This window comes from Lissotriton vulgaris, chromosome 12 (assembly GCF_964263255.1).
Source record: "Lissotriton vulgaris chromosome 12, aLisVul1.2, whole genome shotgun sequence".
Taxonomy (NCBI): domain Eukaryota; kingdom Metazoa; phylum Chordata; class Amphibia; order Caudata; family Salamandridae; genus Lissotriton; species Lissotriton vulgaris.
The window spans coordinates 249284698-249296147 of NC_141700.1; positions in this window are offsets into that span (position 1 = coordinate 249284698).

The window sequence follows — 11450 nt, forward strand, 5'->3', positions numbered from 1 at the left end:
GGGGGGCTATCCGGTGGCGAGGTCCTGCTGTGCGGAGACAGCGAGGAGAACAAAAGGGGTCCTGGGAGCCAGTGCCAATCGCGGCCAGGATGGTGAAACCAAAAGGGAAGGGGGACGGAGCGGCTGAATCGGAAACGATGGATGGAGCGGATCGAGACCACTCTGCTCTCCAGCGCATGCAGGACCGTATACTGGAGGCCATCACGACCACGAAAGACGCCCTGCAACAGGACATCGCCCAGGTGGCGACGGGCTTAGGTCTCCTGAAAGCGGACCATGACAAGCTTAAAGACAGAGTTAAGAATATGGAGATAACTATTCAGGAATTGGCCCCGGATCACGCAGCGGTGAAAGCACAGATGGCGGATGTTTTGGACAGGCTGAAGGTGTTGGAGAGGAGGGCCGAGGATGTGGAAAATAGGAGTAGGCGCAACAATGTTCGCCTCGTGGGCCTTCCGGAAAAAATTGAGGGCGATGACATGGTGGGCTACCTCGATAATTGGCTACGCACCGAAGTGGCGCCAGAGGGACTATCTCCTTTCTTTTCTCTCGAGCGGGCCCACAGGGTTCCAGCCCGACCTCCGGCCCCGGGCCTGCCGCCTCGCCCGGTGGTGATTAAGCTACTTCACTACAGAGATCAAGACTGGCTACTACAGAGGGCGAGGGAAGCAGGACCCTTTCAAGTTGACAATAACAGAGTCACCCTGTTCCCGGACTACACTTTTGAGACCCAAAAACTCAAGGCCAATTTCCTGTCGCTCAAGCGTGAGCTCCGTGGGGAGGGCATAAAATACTCCCTTCTCTTTCCAGCGAAGTTGAGAGTAGTGGTGGACGACAAGTTGCTTTTCTTTACTACCTCGGCGGACGCTTGGGCCTGGTGGGACACTTACAAGGCTGGTACGGACGGAGCTAGGGCCAGGGCGGAGGAGGCTAGAGAGAAACAGCCGATCAGGAAGTCGCAGCGTATTCGCAAGAACCGGCGGAGAACTGGGAAACCATCGGTGTCACAGACGGAGACGGAGAGGAAGGCAGCCCTACAGGCGGTGGTGGACCTCTCTGGCACGGCAAGGAGCCAGTCCGGGAAGGGCACGGAATCGGAGGAGCAGGGCACGGGATCGGAGACGGAACTCTCGGAATTCGTAGGAGCCAAGGGCCCCATCGTCACGCCTCAAACATCTGGGGAGATAGTCGAGGCATGAAACGCTGGACTTGAGGAGCGACCTGATGGTCGGACACTGGGGCGCTGTGCCCGTGTGCGCACTTTACCACTGTATGGGACTTCGTGAGTCTTTCATGGGGGATCATGGGGCGGGATGTGCGGGACTGATTTGTTTTGACGAACTCCTTCGGCATCGGTCCGCGCCCTACTGGCCCTTACGGTCATCGCAGTGGAGACTGCGAGTATTAGTGCCTTTCTTTGAGGGGATAGGTAGTTGTGACAGTTTGGATGGGTTCACTTCCAATTGCGGGGGGGGCCTGTCCTGGGGGGGTGGGAACTGAGAGTAGTTGGGGATGCTCAGGTTGGTTTTGGGGAGATGTGGGGTTTGTTTGTTTGGAGTGGGAGGGGGGGCAGCTTTCTGTTGGCACAAGCGCATGGTCGATGGCTGTTATTGTTCTGTCTGCGGGTGCAGGGGGGTATGGCTAATACGGGGGCTTTGAAATGTGTGACCTGGCATGTGCGGGGGCTCCATACCATGGTGCGTAGACACAAGGTTCATGCGTATCTGAAATGTAGGGGTGTGCATATAGCTTTTCTTCAAGAGACGCACCTCACCAAGCAGGAGGGAATAGCGCTACAGAGGAGATGGAGGGGGCAGCTATTTAACACAACGTATTCGGCCTTTGCGATTGGGGCATTGATTTGGATACGGGCAGGGGTTCCCTTCCAGGTCACTAAAAAAGTAATAGATCCAGAGGGTAGATTTGTGGCTGTGGAGGGGAGACTTAGGGGCCGGATAGTGTCTCTTTGTAGTGTGTATGCTCCGAATGTAGATTTGCCCGCTTTCCTGACAGCGCTTTCGGGCAAACTGGCGAGCTATTTGGCAGGGCCGATGGTCATGGGAGGAGATTTCAATTCGGTGGTGGATACTGATTTGGATAGGTCCCATCCCCCACTGCACTCCTCCCTAGTACACAGGGTCGCGAAACGTCGACTAGAGTGGCAGGAGAGCTGGCACCTGGGGGACGCCTGGAGGGCACTGCACCCTACCACGAGGGATTACTCCTTTCATTCCACTTTACATGACCTGCATGTTAGGTTGGATGTGTTTCTGTGCTCTTCGCATATGCTCTCAGCAGTGGGTAGCGCGGAATATTTGGCCCGCACGTTGTCGGACCACAACCCTCTGTTGTTGTCCCTGAACTGGATGGTGGAAATCAATTGTGTCCCAACATGGCGGCTGCAACCTGATACATTGGATGACTTGCTTTTTAGGGAGGCCTTGGGGGAGCGAGTGACACGTTATTTTGAGGAGAATAGTGGCTCCGCCTCCACTAGGGCTGTGGAGTGGGATGCGTTTAAGGTGGTGATCAGAGGTCACTGTATCGGGAGCGCTGCAGGTGCTCGTAAGACTTTGTTGGATGATCTTGAAAGAGCGAAGCGGCGTTTGAGGGAGAAGGAGAGAGAGCGCCCGAATCATCCCGAGCTCCAAGAGGAGGTTAGTGGCGCCAGAGAAGCGCTGGCGGTGGAGTTAGAGCGGTTGCGTAGCTTCGACCACAAGATATATCTGACGAGAGCGCATGCGGAGGGTGATAAAACAGGGTCGATGTTGGCGTGGCTTGCCAACCCGATCAGGCGAGGTGCTCCAATCATGGTGGTTCAGGAGGAGGGGGGCGGGCTTTGCCACACCCAAGCCGGGATCCTGGATAGGTTCAGAGCATATTATGAGGGTCTGTATGAGAGCGGGCTGACGGGCGGGGCGGAGGAATTGGACACCTTCCTTGGAGGGCTGCAGCTACCACAGCTAGAGAAGTTGGAAGCAGAGGAGCTTGGTCGGCCTATAACGGTCGGAGAGATAGGGAGTGCGGTAAAACAGATGGCCAGAAACAAAACCCCAGGGCTTGACGGTCTTCCGATAGAGTTCTATAGCAAATACTTGGAGTACCTGGCCCCACAACTACAACTGGTCTACAACGAGGCGCAGTCGCGAGGTAGACTCCCGCGAACAATGTGCGAGGCCCTTATGATCCCGTTGCTAAAATCTGGTAGAGCGAGTGATGCCCTCTCATCTTACCGTCCATTATCTATGCTCACGACGGATTACAAGATACTGAGCAAAATCCTGGTGAATAGATTATTGACTCACATGACAGGCTTGGTTCATAAAGATCAGTGCGGCTTCATCCCAACGCGGAATACTACTCACAATATTCGCAGGCTGACTAGGCTGTTGGGGGCTCGGTTATCGGAGGGGGCTACTCCATTCGTGCTCTCCATAGATATCGAGAAAGCCTTCGATAGTCTTGAATGGGAATATCTGTATGAAGTGATGAGGCGTTTCGGACTAGGGGAGGGCTATATTAACTGGACCAAAGTCCTATATACGAAAGCCACGGCTAGAGTTAGAGTGGGTTCACTGATCTCGACTCAATATCCGGTACGACGCGGCACAAGGCAGGGGTGCTCCCTTTCCCCCCTTTTGTTCGCGTTGGCAATGGAGCCTTTTGCAGCGGAAGCCAGGACCGGCCGCTACTATAAGGGGTTGGTCTACAGGGCCAGGCCGCATGTCATCTCGTTGTATGCGGACGACTTGTTGATGTTCTTGGCCGATGCGGAGGAGGAGTTGCTGGGAGCGAGACGTTTGCTAGAATTATTCGGGCGGCTGTCAGGCCTGAAGGTCAATTGGCCCAAATCTTGTCTGTACCCGCTGAGACGGGGAGAGCCGTGCCCCCTCACGGCGCAGGAACTCCGATGGGAACCTCATTGCCTGCACTACCTCGGCGTTTATGTATACCACACTCCAGCAGATATGCTGGATGGTAATATCACTCGTTGTATTTATGCCTTTAAAGGATGTATGGACTTCTGGGCTACTCTCCCACTCTCACTGGCAGGTCGGGTCTCCCTGCTTAAGATGGTGGCACTGCCTAGGCTACTATATTATTTTAGAACTCTCCCGATATGGGTGCCGGGCTCAATCTTTCGGCGCCTGAGATCGCTGTTCATAGCGTTTTTAAGGGGCACGGGTGGGAGGCGAATAGCATTGGATACCCTCTTGCGACCCAAAGATGAGGGAGGCATGGCGGTGCCTGATTTCGAATGTTATTACCTGGCGGCTCAACTGCAGACTTTCACACAGGAGGTCGCGAGGGTGTATCGAGGTCCGGAGCACTCTAGAGATGAGGGCACCCAGCGGCATGTGCTGGCGTATATCACGCTGCATCAGAAGTTATTGCTCAGAGATCTGACAGTGGAGGAGCAGACGTTCCGACTCTGCTGGAACCGGGCGCGCAAACGAGCGGGAATTCGCCGCATGTATGCTCCGGAGATCCCGCTGGGAATGGTCACGGCCCTGCCTCATGGCGGAGACTGGTCGAGACTGCTAGGTTGGGGAGAGGCTGGGGTTCAGATGCTGGGCGATTTGTATGAAGACGGTGCGTTGCTTCCGTTTCAAGAGCTACAGGAGCAGTTCGACCTTCCACGAGGCGATTATTTATTACATGCGGCGATAACGGGCGCCATGCAAGACCACTGGGGAGAGGGATTGCAGGAACCTGCGACCTCCATGGCGTGTCAATATGCGATGATGGCGGCCGGAACCTTTAAAGCGGTAGCCTGTCTGTATTCCAGAATGTTGCGGGAGGCCTTGCAGCCGCTCACGGCTCTAAAAGCTAAGTGGGAACTGGACCTCCAAATGGAGATTCCTGACTCTACTTGGGGTCAACTATTGCGGAGGGCGCGGAAGAGCACGAGGAACGCTAGATTCCAACTCATACATTTTTATATTAGTCATCGGGCATATCTCACACCAGGGAAACTACGGCAGTACTTTGGAGTGGAAGAAGCGGCCTGTCCTAGGTGCAACACACTGGGGGCGGGTCTGGGTCACATGCTGTGGGATTGCCCTACCTTGGGGGAATACTGGCAGGAGGTTGGGAGGGCTTTAAATAACGCCACGGAAAGGGAGATACAGTACACCAAAGCAGTGGGGGTGCTGCACTGGTTTCCACACACATCCAAAAATAAGACAACCAGCAGATTCATAGATATGGGGCTGATATTGGCAAAGAGGGAAATAACCAGGAATTGGAAGTCGAAAGTGGGGCCCACATATAAGCGCTGGTATGGGGAATGTCTGAGATGGGCAGCCTGTGAAAGCACTTTACGATACCAGATGGCTAGGAGGGCCAATGATGAGAAAGCCATGGAGAGGGCAACGGCATGGGAAATGATGGTACAGGCACTCCGGGATGATAATGATGAGGAGGAAGCAGCATAACGTGAGAGAATCCATATCTGGCAATTCATACCTGGCAAGAAACTATTGGGACAGGAGTAGTTCAGCGGACCCACGCCAAGCCGGATAGCGCCGTCTTCGCCGACCGCCACCACCAGGCATGCCACAGCCGCTCCGGGACTCCAAATCCCGGCAGCCCTAGCGGCGGCGGCGCGTTCCCTGACGCACGAACAAGGCGCCAGGAGGGGCGCTCAAAAGAGCAAGCCCTCGGTGGAGCGGGGGGAGCAGCAGCATAACGTGAGAGAATCCATATCTGGCAATTCATACCTGGCAAGAAACTATTGGGACAGGAGTAGTCCAGCGGACCCACGCCAAGCCGGATAGCGCCGTCTTCGCCGACCGCCACCACCAGGCACGCCACCGCCGCTCCGGGACTCCAAATCCCGGCAGCCCTAGCAGCGGCGGCGCGTTCCCTGACACACGAACAAGGCGCCAGGAGGGGCGCTCAAAAGAGCAAGCCCTCAGCCCGGGCAAAGGGCGGGCCATCTGAGGCCGTCCGAGGACGACGGAGGACGGGACGGGCCACCCCACTTACCTCCACGCTATCCCAAAAAAATCGGCAGTAAGATTTCTCTATACGACCCACCCATCTACATCTCGTCTCCACTAGGTGATTATCCCATATACTTACCGCCATGTCCACAAGGGGCAGTCGGAGCAAGACTGCAGCAGGAGTAGGTAAGGTCACTGGCCCAATTGACAATTTCATTTCCAGGGCCAATGAAGCAATTGATCACGGAATATCACTTTTGGAGCGCAGAGTCTCCTTGGAATTGGCACAAGCCAAACGCTCTTCATTGGGACTACTTGCCTCAGCTAATACCCCAAAAAGGGACAATCCTACTGACGGTACTCCCGTAGTCAGAGCTAGAGCAGAGATCCACACCATGCCCAACACAGTGGACCTGTCAGCAACACAGCTTCTATCAGATTCACTACGGAGTTTGGAAAAATCCCCAAACCTAGATGTAACTGATAATTTTAACACACAATTAGATCTTGTTACCAACTCAATTCCAGCCGTGAGTTGTGCTGAGAACTTGGTTACATCGCCTATCATGGAGTCCCAGTTACCCCCTATTCCGACAACAGACACCACATGCGCTCCTGCTACTCACAGGCGTCACTAGGGGGGTGCGGGGGTGCGGACCGCACCGGGTGACACCGTCACCTGGGGTGACACCGTGAGCCTCTGCTTTAAATAATCGTATTGCTATGCTACATATCAAGAAGCGACCTCGCTTCTTGATATGTAGCAAAGCAATACGATTATTTAAAGCAGAGGCGCACGGTGTCACCAATCCATTACGAGGCGGCAGGCCAAGAATATTATTAGGCTGTTTTGTACGAGTCAGCATCAGGACGTCAATGACGTTCAGCTTCCAAACGTCACTCACGCAAGGAGCGGCAGAATGCTTTTGCGTGGCCCACTACACTGAACCCAGGAGTACCGCGCGGCCGATCCCCACCTGGCCCCGCCGGAGGGTTTAGCTCCCGGGGCTCGGGGTTTTACCCCATATTTTCCTGATTGTGCCCCCACACCATGGCTCACAGGTGGGGGCCTCCGAGACCAGCCGGGCCCGCGGGACCTCCGACCTCATGTGCAGACTGAGGTAAGGAACGCGCCTGTGCTGGATCATATGCTCAAAGCAGGTGGTGAATTGAGGAAGTGAATTCCACGTCATAGTAAAGTGATGTTCTTTTAGGCTGCCGTACATCATTTCTTTTTTTGCTTTCCTTAATGTATTATAATATAAACAGGATGACCGTCCCAGAATGCAAAGCAAACGCCTGTACAGGAGTAGCTACTTAAGCATAGAATCAGGGTAACTTTAGGATTCTGATGCCAGTGACTCGTGTCCACTTTCAAAATCAATGGGGTTCAGGTGCCCATCTCTAGAGGCAAATCATTAAAAAGATCAAATTCTTTAATAATAACCATTATTTGAATGAGCACGTTTTCTTGTACAGGGCACTAAACCGCTTCAACGTGATTGGCAGAAGGTGGGAGATTGTACAGTATTCTGTCCCCTGCAGGCCCTGGTTTGTTTTTAACATGATTTTATGGAACACATAATCTGAAATTAACTAAATTGATGGAGTCTTCTGTTATGTTGTATGGATTTCATAATGAGCACAATTACAGTCACGCCGGAGCAGCACATTATCTTTTCGTGTTACCTCTAAATTATTGGTTTAACGACCATTGAATCATAAAAGCCCCAAAAGGTAACCATGACCTTATCGGAAAATGGCGGGTGTCTGTCCCACCCGGCGAGGTGTAACAGCATGGTATCAGTATTAACGGGTTTGGAGTTAACACGGTGCCATCACCATGCAATTTATGAACAAGGCCCATGTAGAATATCATAATGAAATGATCGCTTGGAATATGTGGCAGAAACGTACGTATGTGAACATTCTTTATAAGCATCTCAGCAGGTAGAATCTTTATTTCAACATTATTAGATTCTGCTATGAGCAAGACCATGGAGTCCATAGGTTGCTTGGTGGCAATCTTTGGTACTGGGGACCAAATTGTTGATGGGTGGTTTTTTATTCAATTTGCACATGAACGTATTTCGGTTTTGGATGTGTTTTGTGTCAGGTGGGTCAGTATATATTATTCAGGATGGGCATTGTGGAGAAGTCTTATGATGTTAGGAGGTTGAAAGTTAGTTATTTTGACAGTCGTCCTATTTTTTATGAGATGCTGTGATTTAGTTTATCATCTTTAGTGCTTCTCTCAAAATAAGAGTCCCTTTCCTTGGATTTTGCAAGAAAGTGGGTTGACAGATAGTGGCATAATTCTTGGGAGAATGTCACTTTGGAATCAGTGCAGTCTGGGTTCTGATTTTTTTTTTTTAATGAGTAGTTCTCTATGTGGGTTGATTATTCCTGAGATGAGCTGAGAGAAGTGGGACCATATGCTTTTTTGATGGAGGCTTTGGTAACTTTTTTCAGTAGTCCCAGGGCAATCGGAAGTTACTGCACCCAGTTTGTGTGAATCAGAGCTATTTACTAATTTCCACCCTACATCTTATTCCTACTATTGCATCCAAAAGTGACTGCAAGTACATCCCTGTAGCACCTGACTCTCACGGCAGCAAAGTTAAGCAGTCCAAGGCTTACTTTAGTGGGTGGTGTGGGTTAGAAACTCAGCAAGCATCAAACAGCAGTTAATAAATTACTATCCAGGCACTACTTTGGTTTATAATAAAAATTACCATTCATTATTTCTACTCACACAACTAAGAATACTGAGAGTAATCAATAGAAGGCCACACATTAACTATGCAGGCCTCTTGGCGCTACAGAGTAAATGGAACCATTACAATAAAGCGATCATTTTAGTTTGCTTAGTGGGCAGTGGGTTGAGACACAGAAAACTGCCTGGCAATGGTTGTATCAACACAGAGTTAGTGGTTATTAAAAGTGGCTTCAGGAAAGGCCTGAACCAGAGAATAATTCAATACGGTGGAAATCAGTGAACTAAGTATAACGCCGCCCAGACGCAGAGTGAACCAAACTGCAGTCAAGTGAGTTTATATTGAGCAAATACAGGCACAAATGCTCGCAAAATACAGGGGACAACGCTGGACACGCAGATGAGCGTCCTGAAAGTCACACAGGGTACCCCTAGGTAAACAGTGGAAAGGGTGCAGACTGGAAGACAAACCCGCTGATGGCACATGAGGTCCATGCGGTAAGTGGTGAGGGGGTGACACCATGAGTTACCCGCACCGGGTGACACCAACCCTAGTGACGCCACTGTTTGTTGCTCAACTGGCTGGCCTGGCTTTCATTGGCTAATTGAACTTAGTACCTTCATTTCTTTGTTTCTATGTTGAGGAGGTCTTTCATTCTTTGCCTCTACTTTGATGTAAAATTGAAGTCCTTCGTCTATGTTTGCTAAATGCCCCAGAGTTTGGTTGTCAAGATCTGGTCACCATATCTTAACTTCCTTTCAGGAAGCAAAGAGAAGCAAACACCCTTCAGACACATTTGACCTAAGCTGCAAACAACCTTGAACACTAATAGTAATTAGATATATACTTTTGTTATATGTCATTTATTTGTTGTGCTTTCGCATGCCATATTTTCTACAAGAGTAATCTGTTTAATTTTAGTTTTCACTTAGCTCAATTTACCTCAGTGACTTTTTTTAGGAGAGCCCATTTTCCCCTAACTTGCTGTTGTCGCGATTCCCTCCCTGTGCTCTCATGCCCACATCCAGGGGGATGAATTGTTAGGCTTTCCAGTGTTCTAATATGATTACAGACACTCCCCTGCATGCATATCCTGTCTTCCAGGCATTTGGACACCATTTAGGAATTGACATCCATTCCCAACCTATGCCGGGTTTTGTGGAAGCCAGTCTGCTCATGCTGGAAACTCCATTACCTATAATCCCCTGCTCACTGCTTCATCTCCACCCCTGCAGGCCAATGAGGGTGGAGGAATTCAGCTCACCTGTGGCTGGCTGCTGCTAGCCTACTCATGTCTGATGCATGTGACTACTCTGAGCTCTATTAAGCCCCAGCTCCCTTCAGGCCAAGGTTGGTCATTGTAGCTGTATTCCGGCGAGACCAATCCTTGTTTCCTGAGCTGTTTGATATTCCTTGATTGCTTACAGTGCTACCTTGACTCCTGAAGCTTCAGTAATTCCCTGTCCCTGCCTCAGCACTGCCTTCAATGCTATTTTGTTTTCTTGATTCCTGAATTTGCACTATTCTAGTATACCTTTGTAGCCTCCGCTTCTGTATATCCTTTTCAGTCCCTGCCTTTCTTCCCATTTCCTTGGTTCCAGTTCTAGTTTGCTGTCTTTCTATTCTGCTGTCTTGCATCTGTTACCTTGTATGTTTGTTACCTGCTTTCTGCCAAGTGTGCCCTGTAATTTCCCTCCTTTCCTATTAAGCACTCCTCCTTGCTAGCTCCTTGTCTATTGTGCTTTTGTTTAGTTATACCCCCTTGCTGTTACTGCCTTGTGTGTTCCTGTGATCACCAGCATCTGTGGGCACAGCTGAGTACCTTAATGGTGTTTCTTGTTCACTTTGAGTATTGTATTTGAGTGGCATTTATAACATCACCATAGATATAAGCTCAACAGACCCTGCCTTTTTCTGCATATCCTATATGTGGGTATTTGCAGTCAGTATCTGTACCAGCAATTGTGGGTGAGAAACATACTGAGCTTCAGTCTTACCGTGTGGAGCTCCTGAGTGCTTTACCCCACACTCCCCTTTTTTGTTAATGTTGTATTATATATATATGTCTTGCATTTCCGTCCTGGGTGTAGTTAGTCTGAATGCTAAATTGCCCTGTGAGTGCCCTTCCTTTCTGAGTCTTACCCATCTTGTTCACTTGTACAGGCTTCCCCTTTGGATCCCTTTTTCTCCTCTGATTCCCTGTATGGTCCTGGGCAGCACTGTACTCCTCTTTCTGTGTACATTTTCTATCCAGTTCCCAGTACCTGCCCAAGTCCCTGACAGTGTTCCCCACATAGTCCCAGTCAGTCCCTAACAAAATGATCAACCCATATTTCCAGGGTCACTTGTGAGGTTTCTTTGCATTCAATTAGCTACCACTTTTTTTCTCAAAGCTTCCCAGGTCAGTCCTTGTCAAGCATCAGAACCAGGGAGTCTGTGTTAGATGGCAGACATCCATTGCCAAGGCAGCGCAGTTCCGTACAACCTATTAGAATGTCCTGAGACTCTAGAGATCGACTCATGGAACAAAACAGACTCTTACATGCTGAATATTATTCCCTGTGGTTGGAGGATCCGTCTATGTTAGATTTTCATTCCATCTGTAACCCTGATCCTCACCTGATGTTAGGCTGCGACCTACAGGATGAAAATGAATTTCTGCAAACCTTGTTAGCAGCAGAAAGACAAAATAGTAATTTAGAGAGTGGTACAATTAGGGCAAACATTTCAGAAGTGTGTAACTTAGAGATCCCCTGTCAAGACAATGTTTTCTTTGAAGACAATT